This window comes from Aphelocoma coerulescens, unplaced genomic scaffold (assembly GCF_041296385.1).
Source record: "Aphelocoma coerulescens isolate FSJ_1873_10779 unplaced genomic scaffold, UR_Acoe_1.0 HiC_scaffold_125, whole genome shotgun sequence".
In the NCBI taxonomy this organism is placed as follows: domain Eukaryota; kingdom Metazoa; phylum Chordata; class Aves; order Passeriformes; family Corvidae; genus Aphelocoma; species Aphelocoma coerulescens.
In genome coordinates, this window is record NW_027183481.1 from 521,849 (window position 1) to 543,979 (window position 22,131).

The window sequence follows — 22,131 nt, forward strand, 5'->3', positions numbered from 1 at the left end:
CATGAATTAATGTGTTCATTTGTGCAAAGGTTGAAGAAATTGTAACCTATTCACCCAGCCTTTCCTTTTTACTGAATATTAATTATGCTTTTAAAAATTTTTTTAGAGCAAAGCATCCTGTCTGCTCTGGGTAATGTTGTATCTTAAATAGATTCACAAAGTCTGGGGCCCAAAATCATCAACTCATATATTCTTGGCTTTGTGTGTTTTTGTGCATCTCCTGTTCTTCTCTAAGTTGAATGAAGAAAATTGCAAATCTGGGTAAAGTGAGCCTTTCAGAGACATTACATTTTGAACTGGGAACACCTGGAGGAGGAGTCTCTCTGACTCCAGTTTGGAATTGAACACCAGCTTCTGAAAAATGTTTCTAGAAAGACACACCTGTAAGATTTTTTGAACTGCATTATTCAATTGGCACTTTGTGGAGTTCTTGTAGCCTTTTCTACCATGTTTACAGGGACTGGTATCCTATTAGGAATCCAGTTGTTATTTCTGTGTGTGGTACCATTTCTTTGTGAGTAATGAAATAGAAAGGAATGTGATCCTCCAATGCAAACACCGTATTTGCACTTGATGTCTGACTCGGGAACTTAAACCATCAGCTCAGCATCTGAGGCCTGACTTGAAAGACATCCAAGGTATAATTTCCTGTACTAGAAAATTAGATATGCCACCTGTATGCGGCTATTCAAACACTTTAATGGGTTTACCAAGATGTTATTCAAAGCCTGAAGATATTCTTTATTTATCTTGATGTGAAGTTCATCACCTTTTAAGCAATATGTGCCTCCTGTATGATTTATATCAGTATTCTGCTGCCTTTGTCAGATTAATGCTTTACCTTCCTCTTTTTTTCCATCATATCAAGTAGCTATAGAGTCAGAAAGAATCCTCTACATTGCAGTGTTTACACTAGAGAACATTTGTTTGTTTTCTTGAAAAGCAAATAAATTCATGTGCAGATTTTAGTGTACTTTTAAAAACTCTTAAGGTGAACTACAAGCAAGCTAGATATAAAATACCAAAAGTATCTTCCTATAAAAAAAGACAACGGGCAACCTTGCTGGGAGAAAGAAGGACTCAGATTCAGGAAGGAAATCTTGCAGTAAAGTTTATTTCTCTGAGCAGGTGTCACTCTGGACCTCACTGAAACATGGTGGTGAATTTACACATTGGAAATGAGATTGAAGGAAGCACTTCACCATAAAGGTAACCATAATTCCCCACAACTGATGAAGAATAAACCTCACAGATTCCTTCTATAGATTCTTAATCTTGCTGCTTGCTCAGAAAATCATAAATTTCAGCTTTTCTTCTTAAAATAAAATTACAGAAAATTGACATTATCTCAGACCACAATTTAATAATTGCCATAATAAATACCCAGTTTTGGTTGTAGGAGGGTGTTTATTGATCTCTTGTGATACGCTCCAGTCCACTCTTTTTTTTGTGTATCTTTAATGCTCAAAATACCCTTATATGATAATATCGAAGCACATCCCTTTGTTAATGAGCTTCCAGTTAAGAGTAAATTTACAGGTTTAACTGAAACCTTGTTAAATTGTATGGAAATGATAAATGTGCTACCACAGGAAGCAAAAGTGCAAACCCTCCCACCCCCCTGCAAGGAACTCCAACACACCAGGTGTCTGATACAGTGAGCAAATTGACCATTAAACAGTTGCCCCAATTATTCCTCTACGGCTCTAATAACCACAGAAAAGTTATTAACCTCCACTGATTTTTTAAGAAGTGCACATCGTTCTAATTAAACAAATATCTCATTTTCCAAGTTCTTGTCAAGAGAAGACACAGTTCACAACAATCATTGGGCTTAATTATCTCATCCATGATTTCTGCACTGAGCAGCAGTAACAATTAGATAATTTCTGCTTTTTTATTCCTTTTTTTTTTTTTGTACAGTGATTTCTAAAACATAAAAAGGGTCACCCTCACAGTGCACAACCATGTTGAGCAGAAGATTCTTTGTCCAGCTTCTCTAAAATACTTTCCCATCTATGCCATTTTTTTTAAAGCTATTTCAGAAGTCCTTGGAAGTCAGGGAAACTTATTGCTTTCCTCCCAAAGTGATTTTCTTAAACATTTGCATCCTCTGAGTAATACTTGAAACCTTAGGGAAAATTTTAATTAAATCTTTACAATAATTCAGCTTTGAGCAGGATAGGATTTGTTTTCTATTCGTATTTCTTTTGTTCCAAAGTGTTCTTTTTATTTTTTTTTATAAAAAGGATCACATTATTAACATGTCTATCCTTACTGTATTCCTGAGAGCTGTTTGAACCTATGTAAATCTGCTTGATTTAAATTGATTTAAACTGATTTAAATACAAGCTGTGTTAAGACACTCCATTGCAATGGTGCTCCTTCTTGAACCTTGAAAAGCCATTTAGTAAACCTAATATGTGTGCTAATGAGAAATTAAGGATAAAGGAAAGAAGGAATTCCCTGAAAGGGTTACCTAGAACACGGCACCTCACACTATACACTTTGATAATTATCTTATTACCCCCCTAGAGAGGTTTGAGTGACCTTGATTGTTTGTTAGCAGGAAAAATAAACACACAGTATTTTTTATATTGTACCGTTCACGGTTAAAAATACCACTTAATGTTAAATTTTGATAATATAAACTTGATAAGGGGATAATGCTTGCTGAGAAAGGTTTCGCCAACTTCAGTAGCTAATAGGAATTAAATTTTAATGCCCTAATTAATGCGGCAAAGAGCAACTTTGCAAGTAAACAGGCAAAGTAGAGAAAATGTAGAGGTTTTGTGTTGTGGAGAATCTCCTGCATGATATTTCTGAATACCAGCCCTCACACTTCTGCTATCTGGCTTGGCAAAATAATATTAATAAATGAATAAACAAAAGAAACTTTAAAATGAATCCAAGATTATTTTCTTATGATTTTTATGGCCTCTTTTTGTTTATCCTCACTGAGCTAAATGTGCCAGGTTTGCTTTTATTTAGTAAAGTTTTACTATTCCGTAAAAATTCTGAGTTATAATATATACAGGGGGCTGTTTTTGTCCAATAATGTCTTTGACTAAATATGTTCCTCCCCAGGGAAAAGTCCTTGTAGACACTGATATTCACCCTGGTTATCTCTGAGAAGAGACTCTGCAAGAGGAAAATGTTCAAAATTGGGTAACACCATACTCAGAGCTTCCTCAGAGTAAGTAAAGAACAAGTACAGAAACACTGCTGCAACAAAGCCTGCAGTTAAATTTGAGCAAAATTTCATAACTCCTGGGTCTTATCTGTTACAAATATTTTGTAACTTTCTTTGGCAATTCAGTAAACTTAGAAAAAACCCCAAAAGCTTTAAGCTTTCAGTCAGCAATATCTCCCTTTGAGTATTTATATTTGAAGAAAGCTCTCTGAATCTTAAAAATTGCCTTATGATGTCTAGGTCTCAAAAAAACCCCAAAAACATGTAGGAGGCACAGAGGTGCAATAGCTTACACGCCTAATGTTGTGCTGTCAAGTGAATACTTTCAAGAACAACCCTTTAGCCATTTAGAGGGGAAGGAAATGCTATAAAGGCAGGCTAATGGCTGTCAGGCTGTGTGCAATATTAGTCAGAATATGAAACTGCAGCAGTCACAGTGTTACTTATCAGCATGTGAGCAGGGTAACTTCCCCTCAGTAACCTGGGAAGGGAATTATGTCCCTTTTCCACCTCCCTGCCCCCACTGCCCCCAGCTCCTATGGATGACAACGTGTGAGTACAAAAAAAGCTGCAATTCAGGTTCAAAATTCATTCCATGTATCTTACAATACATTCATTTGATAAACTAGTACAAGAAGTGTTTGGAATTTTGTTTATCCTGTTTGTTTTTTTTTTTTCTCTCTTTTGTCCCCACTGTAGCAGCTTTACCTGTGCCAGGGCTGCCCAGTCTGGTAGATTGATTATCTCCACGACACAGCAGCACATCTGTTCAATCCCTTTCTCCTAATTTCAGCCTAAGTGAGTGAGAAGAACACTTTATTTCCAGCAGTAATCTAGTTTTAATTGAGAATGGCTGACTTGTGGCAAAGTTTTTTATCCTGTCTTATGATCCTCCTCATGCTCTATTCTTACTCTCACACGTGAAGATTTATGAGGGGCTTTGGTGTCTGCCTGGCTTGACCACACTCCATCAGCTGCTGAAGGCAATGCTGTCTGATAGGGCATGATGTATGTTTGTATTGAGAACCCAGCAGCTGCACTCAGATAAAAAAGGTAGAGAAGAGGAAGTTTTAGCTAAGAATCAATATGGAAATGCAAGGGGAAGGAAAAAAAACCCAACTTATTACTGCTTTTGTGTCCCTAATAACTCCCTTAGTTTGTCCTTTCTTTAACTCCAGAGAAGTTCTGCTGTGAGGTGTTTGCAGTGATGCATATCTCTGTGTTTATTTCTATGAGAATCTTGAATATTTCCTTTCCCCCTTTGCCCAGTGCATTTGGGAGAGCTTGTTCAACTGCTTGGTGTAGAAAGGAGCTGTTTTTCTGCACCAGTGGGTGATTTTTCAAACTGTACTCAGGAGTTTTCTCACAGTAAGTTTCATTTATTATGGGTCAGTTATGGTTCCGAGGTGACAAAACCAATGATAAATAATTTAAAACTAAAATATTTCTGCAGTTAAGCCCTGGTTTCTCAGCAGATTGTCTGAGGTGTGAGGGAGGTATGACTTGGATGCAGGAGGGCTTGAATACAAACCTCACTAACCAGATTCGAGACAGACATTGGTATTAATAATTTATAATACTGTTAAAAAGTGCTGATTTATTTGCTTATTTTTAGTCATGGACTGAAAACTCACAGTGTGCAAGAGGTCTGTAAAACACAATACTAGGAAGTTCTTAAGAGAACTGTCTCAACCAATTTTCATCCCACTCAAGAACCAGAACTGGCAAATATCTGCCAAGAGACAGGTGGAGACCCACAAAAAGTCAGTGAGACAGTGTTTGTGAGAATTAGAGATGATGGTCTCAAAGCTTCCTCACTCTCTGTTCAAACACACACACAAAAAAGAGTTTTAATCTAAAGGAGCTTGATGTTTCTGGAGTCCTTGAGAAAATACTTGGGAGGAAGAAGAAGAGAAGAAATTTTAGAACAATCTGTCTCACTTGGGTATTGAAATCTGTTATCAAGAATAGATTGCAGGCCATAATCAGTATGTCATGAGAAAATATCAGAGCAGGTAAAAACATATTAGTTTTGACATGGAGAGCGGGTTCATTGGTAGAAACTGAACTGAGAAATAAAACTGAAATTCCAAACAGCAGTAGAGGATATTCAATCAACTTAAAAGAAAAAGGAAATGAGATGGTAATTGAAATGGCACTGGAATTATCTGCTTGATAGAGTCTGTTTGGATTTCCAAAAAGACTTTACGCAGAGCCCCTGATCAAAGACTTTAGGAAAACTAAGAAGCCTTGCTGCAAGAAAGGAGGTCCATGAATAGATGGGTAAATGCTAAAAACGTAAGAAACAAAGTGCAGGGGGAAATAGCCAGTTCTTTCAGCAGAGAGAGGTCATCTGAGTTCTGCAGTGCTCTGCCCTGGAAGATTTTTATACTTTTAATAAACTACCTGCAAAAGGAGAGGAGTAGTGAAGAAACAAAATTTTGTGATAGTACTAAGTTAGCTGGAAGTGTGGAGACAGGGCAGAGGATGAAACATTATAGGAAAACCTTATAAAACTGTGACTGGTAATAAAGTGTCTGGTACTTCCATGCACTTAAATATAAAGCACTATGAATGGTGACAAACACACCTAATTTCACATACAAAAATAGGGTGGTTATCATTTGGTAGCAATATTTCAGGATTATGATGACAGATTGCTCCATGAGAATACTAAAGTAATGATAAGGGGGAAAACAAATCTAGTGCTAAGAGTTATTAAGAGAGGAATAGAGAACAAACCATCATCATTTGGCCTTACAGAAATAGGATGGACCATTGACTTGGAGCCTCCTGCCTCAAAAGTAACATAAAAGAACCTGAAAAGTTTTAAAAGCTGGTGACAAGAATGATTAAATGTTCCTTTTCAGGCAATGGCTGAGTAGCCTAGGAGTCTCCAATCTGAAAAATTAACAAATGGAGAGAGATTTGTCCTGTCCATAAAACTTTGTGTGGCACTGAAGTTGTGTGTGATTTGACCATGCTGTCCACTCCAAGTGCCATCTGACCCAGTGTGCTTCAACATATTGAGGTTATTTTTGCAGTCTCCAGAGACCTGTGGCTGCAAATCTGGAGCCAGAGGTAACATCTATGCAATTCAAAGCAGTGTAGGAGAGAAGACAGGGTAGAAGGAAGTGAGGAAACACACACTTTTTCACCTGAGTAATTTTAAAGATGAACAAATCCCTGTGTTCCCATGGTTTTTTTTTTAAATTTGCATAATTTAGTAAAATTAAAGTACTGAACCTGCAGCATGTATAATTTGGTTCAGAGTAATGAGAACTTTTTACTTCATAGCTGTAGTGGTTTAGTTCGAAATCCATTACTTGTTTTCTTTCTGTGAGATATGAATTAGGAGAAAGCAAAGCAGGCACAAAACTTAAGAGTAAAAACAAGTTTACTAACAGAACTAAAAGAAAAAAGAAGTCAGAATCAAGACTAACCTTCAGAACACTTCTCTTCCCCCCACCTTTCTCCCTTCTCCCACTGACAAGGTAAAAAGACAACCCTTGAGATTTTCAGTCTGTTTACCACCTCTATAATAATCTTTTTCAGTTCATTTGGGGAGAGGAGCCTCTCTTGCTCATGCTATGGAGACATCTCCACAAGAAACAGTTCTCTCATGGCTTCAATGTCACAGCAAGCCCGGGTTGGTTCTCTGCTCACATGTGAGAGTCCCTTCCCTCGACTCACAGCTTTCCCCACAACTGCTTTCGAGGGTTCAGTCTTGAGCTATTGGGGTACCATTTTAAGGACGAGCTGCTCAGAAGCAAAGGTTCTCTTCATGTACCTCTGGGAGCATCTTCAGCCCCAGGAACAGAGGCCCTCCTCCTCCCCTGGGAGCGAGGGTCTTCATCACCTTCATCTCTCTCCGTTCAAGCTTCTCACCAGATCACAGCTACTTCAACATTTGCTTGTTTCAGCACAGGTACTTTTGCTCACAATTGCAGTTTGAATGCTCCACCTCCCATGTTCTCATGAAATGATGTACTCTGATGTCTCATAGTCCATCACCAGAGCTTTACAGCAGAATGTCAGCTTCTAGGTTGGAAGCATCCTTCTTTCTCCTCTGTCAGGGTTTCAGCTCTTCCTTCTTCATTGACTTTGGTGTTTCTATGGTGTTTTCTTTACGCGCCTTTACCTTTCCTCTTCCTCTGATCTGGGAGAGGATTGATGTCTGTAGGTTTCCTCTGCTCTGGAGGAATCTTACAGCACTAAGAGAGTTCATCTCACCCGGGCCTTGCAGCTGGAATTCGCCTTTTGCTGTTGGTCACTGAATTTCTGCCGGGCAGCGGCCGGAGCTCGTTTCGGTGGAGAATTTCATTTCAGTGGCTCCACTGGGAGGGGGCCTGGCCGAGCCGAGCCCTGGCCGAGCCGAGCCGCGGGCCTGCCCGCACGGAGCAGGGCCCTGTGGATGGAGCAGGGCCGTGGATGGAGCAGGGCCGTGGGCGGAGCAGGGCCGCGGGCGGAGCAGGGCCGTGGGTGGAGCAGGGCCGTGGGCGGAGCAGGGCCGCGGGCGGAGCAGGGCTCTGTGGATGGAGCAGGGCCGTGGATGGAGCAGGGCCGTGGGCGGAGCAGGGCCGTGGATGGAGCAGGGCCGTGGATGGAGCAGGGCCGCGGGCGGAGCAGGGCCGTGGGCGGAGCAGGGCTCTGTGGATGGAGCAGGGCGGCGGGCGGAGCAGGGCCGTGGGCGGAGCAGGGCCGCGGGCGGAGCAGGGCCGCGGGTGGAGCAGGGCTCTGTGGATGGAGCAGGGCCGCGGGCGGAGCAGGGCCGCGGGTGGAGCAGGGCCCTGTGGATGGAGCAGCGCCGTGGGCGGAGCAGCGCCGTGGATGGAGCAGGGCCGTGGGCGGAGCAGGGCCGCGGGCGGAGCAGGGCCGTGGGCGGAGCAGGGCCGTGGATGAAGCAGGGCCGCAGGCGGAGCAGGGCCGTGAATGGAGCAGGGCTGCGGGCAGAGCAGGGCCCGTGGCTCCAGGGTGGCCGTCTCCCGGCTGGCACTGAGGAGCTGTGCCGGGTGTCCAGCGAGCAGAACCGGCTGAGCTCTCAGCCAAGCCACGCCGCGGCCGACCCGGCCAGGCCCGGCCAAGCAGGGCCCAGCTCGGCCCCACTGGGCCATGCCGCAGGCCCCCGGTTACCTGTCCAAAAGCCAGAAGCAAGAGAGCTTTCCCGGGATTGGTTTGTTCTGAAATGTGGATCATAGAGGGGTGTCAAGCTTCTTAAATGGCTTAACGAACTTGCCAATATTCAAATTAGCCATTTGATTGGTTCTTTTGGGTCTAGAGGAAGCTGTAAGCCCCTCTTTGCAAGAGAATCACTTCCATGGCTGATGGAGCCCTCCTTAACTAAAACTCAAGCTATGCTAAACCATGGCAATAGCCCAGGCAAGAATTCACTCTGTGGCAGGAATGTGAAGGAGGGAAAAGTGTTGCACAACTTTGGCTGAGTTTGGTGATGTCCTTCAGAGCCTTCAAATTGTTTGGTTCCTTCGAGGCAAATATGAAGGTTTCTTTTTGCAAAAACAGCTTTTTTTTTTATGGAATGACAGCCTTTTGTTTTCATGGGATAAATTTCTGCTGTCAATACAACAGATCTTTCCTTCTTTCTGGCCCTCACTTTGACCCAGACTTAATCAAGATGCACTTCGGTGAATATTGGTTTACTTAAGTCAACGAACGCAATAAAAGCAAAGAATCCTGAATATATTGGGTGGACTCTAGAATTTATGTTTTAATGACTTTATGAATGCTGTTATGAGGAAATCAGTGTTCTGAATTTCCAATAAACTGCAAAAAGCTGAGTGGGGACTGCTAAATTTATCTTCAGAAAAATAAAAATTCACCACGGCTTTTCCATAGCTACCTTACTTGTATTTTTTTTCACATAGAAAATTTGCATATTGAATTTATTATAATTTTATTATGAACCTAAAGTGTGGCTGCAAGCTAAATGGCTCCAGTTATACATCCACAATTCATATAAGTAACTACATATCTCCATTCCACTTAGAAGCACAAATCTCATAGTCTCAAATGCTTTTATTTTAGAAAGACATCCTAAATTTTATTTTAGAAATGCATTCTTATGAGCAAATAAAACTTCATTTCAAAAGGGTGAAAATGCATGTACCATAAAAATATGAGGGGAAATCTTATACATATGTAATGTTTCTCACATGCACAAAGACCTGAAAGACAGGCACTTAGAGCATATAAACAGAGAGGCTAATTTCTAATTTAAAAAAAAGTTAAATGAAGAAGGAAGGAAGGAAGGAAGGAAGGAAGGAATTCGGAAGGAATTCGGAAGGAAGGAATTCGGAAGGAAGGAAGGAATTCGGAAGGAAGGAAGGAAGGAAGGAAGGAAGGAAGGAAGGAAGGAAGGAATTCGGAAGGAAGGAATTCGGAAGGAAGGAAGGAAGGAAGGAATTCGGAAGGAAGGAAGGAATTCGGAAGGAAGGAAGGAAGGAAGGAAGGAAGGAAGGAAGGAAGGAATTCGGAAGGAATTCGGAAGGAATTCGGAAGGAATTCGGAAGGAAGGAAGGAATTCGGAAGGAAGGAATTCGGAAGGAAGGAATTCGGAAGGAAGGAAGGAAGGAAAGGAAGGAAGGAAGGAAGGAATTCGGAAGGAATTCGGAAGGAAGGAAGGAATTCGGAAGGAAGGAATTCGGAAGGAAGGAATTCGGAAGGAATTCGGAAGGAATTCGGAAGGAATTCGGAAGGAATTCGGAAGGAAGGAAGGAAGGAAGGAAGGAAGGAAGGAATTCGGAAGGAAGGAATTCGGAAGGAATTCGGAAGGAATTCGGAAGGAAGGAAGGAATTCGGAAGGAAGGAATTCGGAAGGAAGGAATTCGGAAGGAATTCGGAAGGAATTCGGAAGGAATTCGGAAGGAATTCGGAAGGAATTCGGAAGGAAGGAAGGAATTCGGAAGGAATTCGGAAGGAAGGAAGGAAGGAAGGAAGGAATTCGGAAGGAAGGAATTCGGAAGGAAGGAAGGAAGGAAGGAATTCGGAAGGAAGGAATTCGGAAGGAAGGAATTCGGAAGGAAGGAATTCGGAAGGAATTCGGAAGGAATTCGGAAGGAAGGAAGGAATTCGGAAGGAATTCGGAAGGAATTCGGAAGGAATTCGGAAGGAATTCGGAAGGAAGGAAGGAATTCGGAAGGAATTCGGAAGGAATTCGGAAGGAATTCGGAAGGAAGGAAGGAATTCGGAAGGAAGGAATTCGGAAGGAAGGAATTCGGAAGGAATTCGGAAGGAATTCGGAAGGAATTCGGAAGGAATTCGGAAGGAATTCGGAAGGAATTCGGAAGGAAGGAAGGAAGGAAGGAAGGGAGGAAGGGAGGAAGGGAGGGAGGGAGGGAGGGAGGGAGGGAGGGAGGGAGGGAGGGAGAAACAAGAAATTTAAAGTTCAGTCTCTGCTTGTAGAAGAACCATCTGCCTGATGGTCAACATCTTGGTCATCATCAGAAGAGTCATTAGGCTGACGATCTACATTCTGGTCGCCATTTGGGTGGTTGGCATTCTGGCCATCATTTGGAGGTTGCCTGTTCTGCCTCTGGTGCCGTAGGTCAGGGTGAACGCATTTTGCAGGTAGCCACCGTACCCCAGTATCTGTGGAAATGCAAGCATACCCACGACCCCAAACGATGAGCTCACGAGGGCCTTCCCACTGGTTAGTGAGTAAATTCCGCACCCAGACTTTTGCCGGGGGCAGTTGTCTGTCGCCTGCAGACTGCAATGAGAGAAAATGATTCAGAATAACAGGGTTCTTTGAATTTTGTGGTACTGTAAGGTGATTAATTGTATACAGAGCTTTTGCTAGTCGGCTTCAGTAACCGAATTCAAAGGTTCCTGTGAGAATCGTTGAAAAGCCATGATAACAGCTCTTAATTCAACTAACTCAGCAGAGTCTGACTCGGACTGGTGTGTTAAACAACCACTGCAAAGGCAGTGTAGGGTGCTGTGCGCCCTTACGCACAGTGATCCCTGCTAAAAATTTGTCCCAATCTGTATGCCCCCAAGCTGCCAACACATCCCGTCTCCAAAGGTTAAGGGAAGTGGTAGCAACTTAAGGCCTAATTGTAGCTGTGTGCCCCTCTGAGTCCTTCACCACCACAGGCCGTTCGCTTAAATAGCTCTGTGTGGTTCCTCCTAATCCTGCGATGGCTGATCCCACTGGGGATAAAGGCCATGAGGGAGGCCACGCAGAGAAGGAGATGATGGTTACATCAGCACCCGTAGCAATCAAACCTCAAAGCTGAATCCGGGGTGGACGGGCGTTCAGCAGGACCAGGGTACATGTCATCTGTGGCCTTTGGTCAGAGATGTCTGCAGTCCAGACGGCCTGCGGAAGTCCCGTAGATCCACTGCTGTTATCTTCATGAGTTTGTTGTTCTATCCTGGGGACACAAGACTTAAAAGGCACTAATTTAGCAAGGCAGGTCTTTTCAGGAATAGTTACAGGGGTTTTTTTTGTGGAGACCATAGCGCAAATCTGACCTTTAAAGTCAGCATCAATAACTCCTGAGTGCACTAAGATTCCTTGATGGGCAACGTCAGGTTTTCCCACCAGCATCACACTGGATCCCTGGGCTAAGGGTCCATATGCATCCAAGGGAACCTTATAAATACTGCTAGCATCTAAGATGACTGCGGCTGCGATGTGGACGTCAAACCCGTCTGATCCGTGGGGACCGTCTGATCCCTGGGTGCCGTCTCTAGGGTGGCTGGGTAGGCCTGTGCCTGTACCTGTGCCACTCTCTGGGGGAGCGACTGCATCGGAGAGCAATTCCCCCTCCTTGCACCCCGGCGGAAGTTTCCTGACAAAGGCCGACCATTGGCAGGAGTCAGGGATCTACAATAGTCCGAGCAATGGCCTGGCCTGCCACACCTCTTGCACTGGGGGATCGCTGTGTTCTCTTTTTGGCTCGGCTTAGGCCGCTTCTGTTTTTTCTCCTGTTTTGGTTGCTTTGGTTCATGACCAGAAGATGCATGAACAGGATGCAGGAACGCAGCCAAAGCAGACCTTTTCTGGTTCCCAGATCCCACCTTAGCACAGGCCTCGACCATGTCTGTTACCTCAGGATCCCCTGGTAAGGCATCTATGATTTTTCTGCACTCCTCGTTTGCGTTATCTCTCACTAACTGCCTTAACAACATCTGTCTTAACCCCATCCTCAACCTGCTTCTCAAGAGAAGCAGCGACTTTCTCTACAAAAGAGAGGAATGACTCTTGATTTCCCTTGAACTATTTCAGTATACCGCTTTCTGGGCACAGACAACTCTATGGTTTTCAACAGGGCAGCCATGCCGACCTGCTGAGGTTGCTGCAGGATGCTAGAGGACAAGTTACCCTGTAGACTGGGATCAGAGAAGGGACCAGTCCCCATCAAAGCATCCACTCCTGCTGTCCGTCTAGGATCAGCAGCAGGGAGCTGCATATTCCCTAATGCAGCCTTGTCAGCCAGCTTTCTCCAGGTTTTCTCAAAAATTGTAAATTGTACAGGTTGAAATAGAATTTGACCTAAGTGTCTGATATCAAATGGAGAAAGCAAATCTGTATTTATCACCCTTATTATCTGCATAACCTCAGCAGAACCTAGTCCATATTGTGCCACCTTGGATTGGAGGTCCTGGGCAACTTTCCAAGCAATCACCTCATGCTTATCATGCTTGCCTGAATTTGGGAGAGCCTTATACACTGGGAAAGCTTGGATCTCCGCTTTTGGGGAGTCAGTACCATCCTGAACTTCTGGCACAGCCTGTGGATGGAGTGTAACAGCTCCCTGGTTACCCCCAGAATCCTCAGATCTATATGGCATTCCAAGTGTTTGCAATAACCTCCAGTCACAAGAAAGCCTCTATGCAGCGGGGGAGCTGACCAGTGTATACCTTTTCCCAAGGCTGTTCAAGGCTGCTGGCTAGCAGGTGCCTTGCAAGCCTATCTTCAGCCTGAGGCCCCATCAGGGGTACTTCTGCAACAGCCCTGGGATGCCCAAGCTCTCCTGGGCTATCTCATGCCCCTGTTCCACAAGGAATTCCTCTACATTTGTGTTCTTACTGTTTTTCTTGGTCTTTTTTTCTTCTTCTTCTTGTTCTTCTTTTCCTTACACTTATTCGTTTCCTTATTTTGACTCTTATTCTGATTTTTATTCATTTTCTTACTCTGTTCTTATTTCTAGTCTTATTTATTCTTATTCTTATTCTTACTCTTATTTGTATTCTTATTTATTCTTATTCTGTATTCTTATTCTAATTCTTCTTGTTAGTCTTATTTCTATTCTTATTTATTGTTATTATTGTTATTGTTATTGTTATAGTTTGTTTTTGTTTTTGTTTTTGTTATTGTTATTGTTGTTTTGTTATTCTTATTCTTATTCTTATTCTTATTCTTATTCTTATTCTTATTCTTATTCTTGTTCCTATTGTCACTCCTATTATTCTGTTTTACTACTATTACTTCTTCATCGACTTCATTTTCTTCTTATTCTTATTATTATTCCTACTCTAATTCTTTTTGTGTGTTTTGAAGGAGTTTTGTACTTTTTTTGGTGTGGGATTTTTGTTTTTTTCCTTACTACTTCTATTTCTTAACCCTAACTTTCTTTTGTTTTGCAAGAATTGTGTGTGTCAAGTCCGGCAGCGTGCGGTCGTGTCCTGGGAGCAACACCTCCTGTGTGTGCCCATTTGTCGTGGATGAAATCGCAAAGGACGAGCATGGAATCCTCTCCAGATGAGAGGAAGTGTCCTGAGATCCCAGCAGGGGAGGTGCAGGTTCAATATGAATCAGCAGGCAGCTCCCTCAGGCCGCCCGGCAGGTCGCAGTCCAGCCGACGTCTCCAGCCCGGCCCGGTGCTGCTGGCAGCGGGTGCTAATCCTCCGGCCGCGCCGCCAGGCAGGGGCAGCGGAACAGCCCCCACAGCGCCCGCAGCGCCCGCCTGAAGCGCGAGGGGCGGTTCCTGTGGGGAGCCGCCTGCCCGTGTGGGGCCTGGGCGCCCAGCCGGGCGGGCGAGGGGCCAGGGCGGCCGTGCGGGGCGGGCCCCGGGCTCTCTGGCCCTGCCGCTGGCACCTGCTCGGCCGAGGCAGGAGAAGACAGGTATTCCACGGGGGTTTGGGCTTCCAGAGGGTCAGACGTGGCATCGAGCGACTCTGGGGAGCACGGCTCCAATGCCTGGACCCACGACTCCACCCAAGCCTCCCGAGGGACAGGCACGGAGAGCCCATCTCGTGCCAAGCCTGCCAGTCTTTGCTCCCTGTCTTCTTCTTCTTCCTCGTGCAGCTCCAGGACGCTCACGTCGTCCCACTCGTCGTCCTCCCGCGGCAAGGCCACGAGCGCCGTGCTCTGGACGCTGGTGTGTTCCCCGCTGTCCTGCACCAGCTCCCGGTCGCTGTCGTCTTCCCAGCTGGACTGCACGGAGGCTCTTCTCTCAGCATTGCCTTTGGCCGCCTCCTGGCCACTGGAGTCTTGCTCTTCAGGAAGCTCTTGGCCACTGCGCTCTTCCCAGTCCAGGTGTTCTCGGCAGCTCCCGACATCTCTGGGGGACAGCTCTTGCTGGCTTTGTTCTTCCCAGTCTGAGAGTTTTGAGGAGCCAGCAAATCCTCCTTTCAAAAGCCCTTTCTTTGTGTCTTCTTCCCAGTCAGAAAGCTCTTGGTAGCTCCTGGCTTCTTCCTGGGACAGCTCTTGCTCGCTGCACGCATCCCAGTCAGACAGTTCGTCGTAGCTACCAACTTCTAGTGGGGACACCTGTTTCTCAAGATACTCCTCCAAGTCCAAATATACTATGTAGCCCTCAATGTCTTCTTGGGCCAGCTCTTGCTCCGTGTACTTGTCCGAGTCAGAGACTGCTGGGGAAGGCTTGACCTCTGCTTGGGAGGGCTCTTGCTTGCTGTGCTCTTCCGAGTCAGAGAAATCCCAGTATCTCCCAGATTCTCCTTGGGACAGCTCCTGCTTAAGGCCTTCCTCCCAACCAGAGGGCTCTTGGGAGATACCAGCATCTCCTGGGGACAGCTCTGGCTCAGCACAGGCTTGCCCTGGAGTCACTTGCTGGTACTGGTGGGTTTCTCCTCGGGAGAGCTCTGGCTCTTCCTCACCGTCGCTCTGGGGAAGCTCAAGGTCCTCAGCCAAGGCCCCCTCCTCGCTCTCTTGCTCTGCCCCGACTGAGCCCCTCTTGGCCTCCTCCTGCTGCTCACTCAAGGCCAGGGCCCCCCGCGGGCTGGGCGAGGGGCTGGGGGAGCTGTGCGGGGCAGAGATGGGGCTCTCTCCCCTTTCTCCTGCAGCTCCTGCTTCGTCTGGTGCAGCCACGCTGGGCTCCAGGTGCCTCTGCTCCTCCAGCTGCTGGCCAGAGCCGGGCCCCTGGAGCCCGGCCTTGCTCCCAGGCTCACGGCTGCTGCGGCACGCTGAGTCCAGCAGGGCCTGGCTGCGGCCTGGGGGGCTCTGTGGGGCAGGGACAGGGCTCTGTGGGGCAGGGACGGGGCTCTGTGGGGCAGGGACGGGGCTCTGTGGGGCAGGGACGGGGCTCTGTGTCTCTGCCCATGGCACGTCCTTGCTGAGGGCAGGAGAACCTGGTGCTTTTTGCACCTCAGGAGCCAGAGGCTGGCGGGGCTCCTCCTCCTCCTCAGCAGCGGCTGGCTCAGCCCCCGTGGTGCTGCCGGGGGCAGGAGAGGCGCTGGGCAGGCCATGGGCCGCCTCTGCTGCCACCCCGGTGCCCACGCTGCTGGGAGAGCCGGGCCCCTGCTGGGCATCCTCGTCCTTCTCTGCGGGCAAGGCTTTGTCCCAGAGCTTGTCACTGACGCCTCCTCCCCGCTGGGACAAGCCTGTGAGGCTGCTGACCCTTCCTTCCCCTTGTGACAACTTTGGCTCACTCACAGCTCTTTCCCATTGGGGCAGCTCTTGGACACTGGCATCTTTTCCTTGGGATGGCTCCTGGTGGCTCTTGTCTCCCACTTGGGACAACTCCAGGTCTCTCTTATCCTTTTCCCATTGGTACACGTGCACATCTTTGTGCACAGGAGACAGTTCCTGGTATCCCTGTCCTTCCCACAGGGACAGCTCGTGGCCTGTCACCTCTTCTTCCCACGAGGACAGCTCTTGGCATCTGTCGTCCTCATCTTGGTCCCATTGGTACAGCTCTCGCACCGTCTCCCTTTCTGCCCACTGGGACAGCTCTTGTTGTCTCCCATCTGCCCACTGCACTCTCACACGTACCTCCCGGCGCTGCAGCTCCTGGTGTCTCACAGCTCCCCAGGGACAAACCTCCTGACAGGGCACCTCTTCTTGCCACTGGTCAAACTGGCGCACCGTCACTTCTTCCCACAGGCAAAGCTGTCGGCCGCTGACGCCCGCCCGTGGGGAAAGCTCTTCATCCACGGCGTGTTCCCACTCTTGCTCCGTGGTGACACAGGCCCCCTCCTCCTCCTCCTCCTCCTCAGTCTGTGACAGGGGCAGGACTGAGCTGCCCACTGCCCCCAGCCACTGCCCGCTGAGGGCCTGATCTTCCAGCCAGCCGGGCAAGGGGCTGGGGGGCTGGGAGTTGGGGTGGGCCTTGTCCTCCTCCATCTGTGGCAGCCTGGAGCACAGACAGCTCCCGGGACACAGCGACTCCTGGGACTGGCCACCGCAGGGACCGGCAACGTCCCGTGTATGGCCTCAGCCGGCGGGGCTCTCCGATGTCACAGAGGCCTCTGGGCACCGCAGTGTCCCGCATCGCCGAGGGCCCTGACACGAGGCGCCCGTGTCACAAAGGGCCACCCGCGGCACCCCTTCCACAGCCGAAGGACTGCGTGTAGCACGGGGCAGCCCCCGGCCTCGTGGGCTTCCAGCCCCTTGTTCCGAGCCGGGTATTAAAATGGTCAGGAGTGCCTGTGCCCGAATAAAGGTGCAAACGAGAGCATATGCCAAAGTCATTTGTGTGGCTTTTACTGAACAGTTAGTGTGAGAGATGGGGGGAGAGAGAGAGAGAGAGAAAGAGCAAAAAAAAGAAAGAAGAAAGAAAGAGAGAAAGAAAGGGAGAAAGAGTGAAAGAGAGAAACAGCAAAAAAGAAAGAGGCAAAGAGAGAGCAAGAAGGAAAGCAGGAAAGAAAGCAGAAAAGAAAACAGGAAAGCAAGAAAGCAAGAAAGCAAGTGTTATAAATGACTGTGGGAGGTTGACTTTTGTAGTCCTCCATGACAAAAGTTTCCCTCTGGTAATAATTTGTTAAAACAGTTAATGGCTAATTGGTTCCAAATTACTGTTAAATGGTTAAGGGGTATTTTGTTATTTGGGTAACTGCTAAATCTGTTTGTGTATTTAATTTGGGAAATGGGGCTGATTAGTTTTAGGTTTGCTTCTTGTACTAGTAGTAGGCCTGGAGTTGACTGACAGCAGAGGAAGGGAGAACTTTGTAGAAGGGGGGGATTAACTGTGATTAGCTTAAGGGGATAACCCAAGGACCTGGACTGGACCAGGACTTCACCAATCACTTGATGCCCCCACCTTGTCTATTTGAATGAACCAGTGACCTGGACAATGAGCCGACAAACACCAATCAAGTTGTCTCCAAAACTCTCGGGAGAGGGGTGGTGCTCCTGCGAGGGGTATAAAAGGTGATTCCCCCAACTCTCTGGGTCTCTGACCAGTTGATCCTGGTTGGGCACCCATCGTGGCTTGGGTTCTCCTCCCTGGGAATAAGCTAGCCAGCTGTTAGGAACCTTAATCGCTCCATTGTTAGTTTTTGTTAAGAAACCTGCTTAGCAGGAAAATTGACTACAGTCGTTTTTTTCACAGGCAAGCAAGAAAAGAAAAGAAAGAAAAAGAGCAAAGAGAAAGAAAGATGAGGATGTTTAGTCTCTACTAGCTCTGGGTAGTTTAATCTTTACTGGAAATGAAAGACAAGACATTTGATTGTGCAGTTAATTGTAGGATGGGGCCCTGTAATATCCAAGGAGAACTGTAGAGAAAATATGCCATTGGAAAAAACCATATCTATATCTTTTTGATACAATGCAGCAGTGCTGTTTCTGAAAGCTGCACTGATTTCTGTTATTTCTACTGGTGTAAAGGGAAAAGGTGTAAAACCATAATTTTTTCTGACTTTTGTGTATAGATCACTCAAATAGATCTGTCTTTTGTACCAGTAATTGTGAAGACATTAACATGGAATATGTTTCCAGTTTTGGCTGCTGTCCTCAGGAACAACATGAAACCAACTACTGAAACTTTGGAAGGAACAAAGGAAAGGATCAGACTTGTGAAAAATGAATTTTGAGGAAAGGTGAAGGTGCGACATAATGAATCTGACATCTGTCAGAAAGAGGAGAAAGAAATGTGTTGTATGTCCTGTCCGTGGTAAGACAGGAAGCAGGAAGTATGACTTGATGAAGGAGAGTTTAGCACAGATATTCAGAAAATTTGTGAAAAACTGCAGCAGATTGATTAGGAAATGTTGTTTATGTTACAGTTTCAAAGGTCTTTAATTACACATTAGGCTGAACAATAACTGAGAGGAAGTGGGTGGTCTACATATCCTCCCCAGGGTGTGTTCTACCTCTTTGTCTGTCCTGCTCTTGGGTTATGCTGCATTATTCTGGTTTTTCACCTTTCCTGACAGTCTAAAGTCTCCCTGGCCCTTTGTCAAATTGCCTGTTGCTCCACAGGGCAAACATGCATTGATTTAAGTTAAGCTTGGTTTGAAATAGTTTAGCTTGGTTTCTGTTTTTAGCTGAACTGTGTTCCAGACCCCTTATCACCTCATTTTTAAAGTTTTGTTGTTTGATTGGGTTTTTTTGTTTGTTTGTTTGTTTGTTTGTTTTGTTTTGTTTTGTTTTGTTTTAATTTTTTAAAGAAGGAACTCAGACTAATTAGGTCAAGTCCTTCAGGTCTGTTTCCACCAAGCTTTTCAGTTTTGTAAATGGAAGAGCTCTGTACTTCTGATTTTTCTTATTAAAAGTTCGTTGATTTTTTTTTTTTTTTGGAAGAACCAATTCAGATGCCCTGAGAGGCAAATATGGGGTTCCAAACCAGTCCTGGTTAGATCTCTAATGCTTCAAGCATGCTTAATTTCCATTTCTAGGTGATTTAGTCTTGCATCAGGTTCTTCAAAGGAATCTTATTTGGTTTTCAGTTTGGACATAGAGATTATATTTAATCCTTATTCCATTACTAGCCAGCCTTTATGTAAAATAAGGAAAGCACTACTGATATGTGAAAAAAGTTTCAGGGTAATGAGATTTTTTTAAAAGGTGTAATTTAGAACTTCTGATCTTTGAATATTTTTTTAGATATTTATGCATAGAAGCAATTATAAAATAAGCCTTTGCAGGCAGAGCTTATTTGTAATAGCAGTATTCCAAAGGTGGAACTTTAAAAAAGGAGGAGAATGAACAGAAAAATCGCCCCTGATAATACTTTTCTAAGTCTCATTTTAGATGTTCCATGATCAACTTGGTGCTGATACATGTGCTTTAACAATAACAGCAAACTCTTGCTCTCAGAATGGTATTTTTATTTCTTGGCTTCCTAGTGTGGTTCAAAAAATATAAAGATGCTTATAAACTTTAAGATTTGTTGGTTGCATTTTGTGAAGCTGAAAGGAATTTAACAGCCTGTTCCTGGAAAAAATGCTTGTGTCAAGGATTCCAAGGGGCACATAGAAATAAGAGGCTCCTTATTCCATAGCTGTCATCCTTATCCCTTCAAATCACTGTTTCTCCAAAATGATGTCAGAATACAGTGGGAAGATGCAGTGAATTATGTTCAGGTGATCACTGTGTTAATATCTGAACACAGAACATTATATTTTATTTCCATTGTGTTGGATCTAACCTAAAGCTCTGAAGTAGTTGCAGTAAATAATCTATTTTCCTTTTACCTCTCAAGTACCGAAAATTTATTTGGAAATGTGATGTACCAATCTTTATAAACTTAATCTGTGGCTGACATTATCTGGCACTCTAAAAATCATAACAAAAATGTTTATTTGCACTGAACAGATTGCCCAATCTGAACTGTTACTTAGAAAGAGCATCATAAGAAACTTCCAGAAAATTGGAACCACTTTCTAATTTAGACAGAATTCTTTACAACCTCCAAAAATAATGTCACTTGCTGTATTGACTTTTTAAAAATGCTTATTCTCTAAAATTAACCTCCTCTAAACCAACACTGGTGGTAAACAGAATGAAATTTACTCAAATCCTTAAGTTTGGCTTCAATAAGAAATAAATTAAGAGTAAATAACATGGGCTAATAGAACTATTAACAAAGAAATTACATTAGTGACACCATTTTCTAAAGAATTAAAATATCCTGTGAAGTACTATCCCCTGTAGGTAGCTGGAAAACTCCCATATTTAAATCTTGCTGTAATAAAATTTCGGTGTTGCTCTGAAGTTCAAATTTTCCATTAGAAAAGCTTAAATAATTTTCTTAAGGAGAATTGAACATATTTTTATCAGTGTTTATCATTCTTGCAAGACCCCATGGTATTTAGTAAGGATGCAGTTTAAGGATATATTTAACTTCTGCTGATTTCTATGGAAGTTTTGTTGGACTTACGAAGCACACTTTAAACTCTTCAATTAACTGGCAAAACATATTTGAGAAAATTGAGTGGTTGTTTTTATGCAAAGCTGAGACTTATTAAAAGAAGCAGAGGTGAGATTTGCAAATTACAACTTCCATAAGGGTTGACATCCACACAGAGAAGGAAAACTGGTTTTGAGCAAAGCAGCAGCGTTAGGGACCGAGTCCGGAGAGCTGGCCGGATAAACGACACGAACACCGATTCGATGAAGCATCCTTCTCCCTCTATTGTTCAACTATGCCAGCTTACATCTACTTTTGCAAAGATTCACCCCCAGTCCCTCTAGACAGCCTTTAATCAGCGGGGGACATGACCAGTGTAGACCTTGCCAAGGACTCTCAGGGCTGCCTGCAGCCAGGGGCCAGTTCAGGGGCTTTTCCTCAGCAACCCTGGGTTGTCCAATCTTTCCAGGGCTATCATATGCCCCTGTTCCATAAGGAATCCCTCTACACAGCAGTAAAGCAGACTTAGTTCAGCAAGTCACATTTCTGGAACATGGAAATTCTGGAGCCTTTTTGAACCCCTTCTGTTAACATTACAAGATCAAAACAATGGCCATGGAATTAGGGTCTTTCCTGGGAAAAAATTTCTTGTGTGTGAGCCCACTTCTCCCTTTTTCTCTCCTTACTCTGCACCCAGACTGGGTTATTTCTTCAGTTTATCTCTGTGGTTTGGGATTCTAATGCCATGAATTGTCCAGAATAATATATTCCTTAGAAAGAAGAGCCCCTGCTGACACAACAGAGGTGAATTTAAAGGAAATGCTAAAAACTTGGTAGGACTGAAATAAAGGCAATATAAAAGGGAGAAACTGAATGCCAGTTTTCATTTCCATGTGTGCCTCAAAACATCTAAATGCAGCTTATGCAGGGAGGCTTATTTCCTTTATTGTAATTGTCTCCTCTTCTACCACTCTGCCTATTTGGATATTTTTCCCTTCACTAATATAAACAAGTTGCTAATCAAGTGGCCAACAACAATCTACTGTTATATCAGTCATCAAGCCCAGGAAAATTGGTTCTCTTAATTATATGACAAAATCACCTGAAAAAGAATCTGAAAGGAAGTTTTGTTGTTATCTGTTCCTGTAGCAAAGAAATACATTTCTTTCTGAGAGCAAAGCTTCACACGTTTCTTAATTTTTATTTTTCAGAGTACTCCCTCCATCATTCCCCACTGTCCTCCAGCTTGCTCAGAGGCTTGTGTACACCTAAAAAACCCACATATTTTCCTCTCATATTCTGCACAATGGTTATTTTTAAGAGTTAATCAAACCGTCTGAGATCAGGCTTTGTTGTGGTTTTGCAGAGAGGTTCCATGCACAGGAGCTATTTAGGGAGAAGATGCAGGAGGTGAGTACAAGGGGCTTTGAAATCCCTGTTATC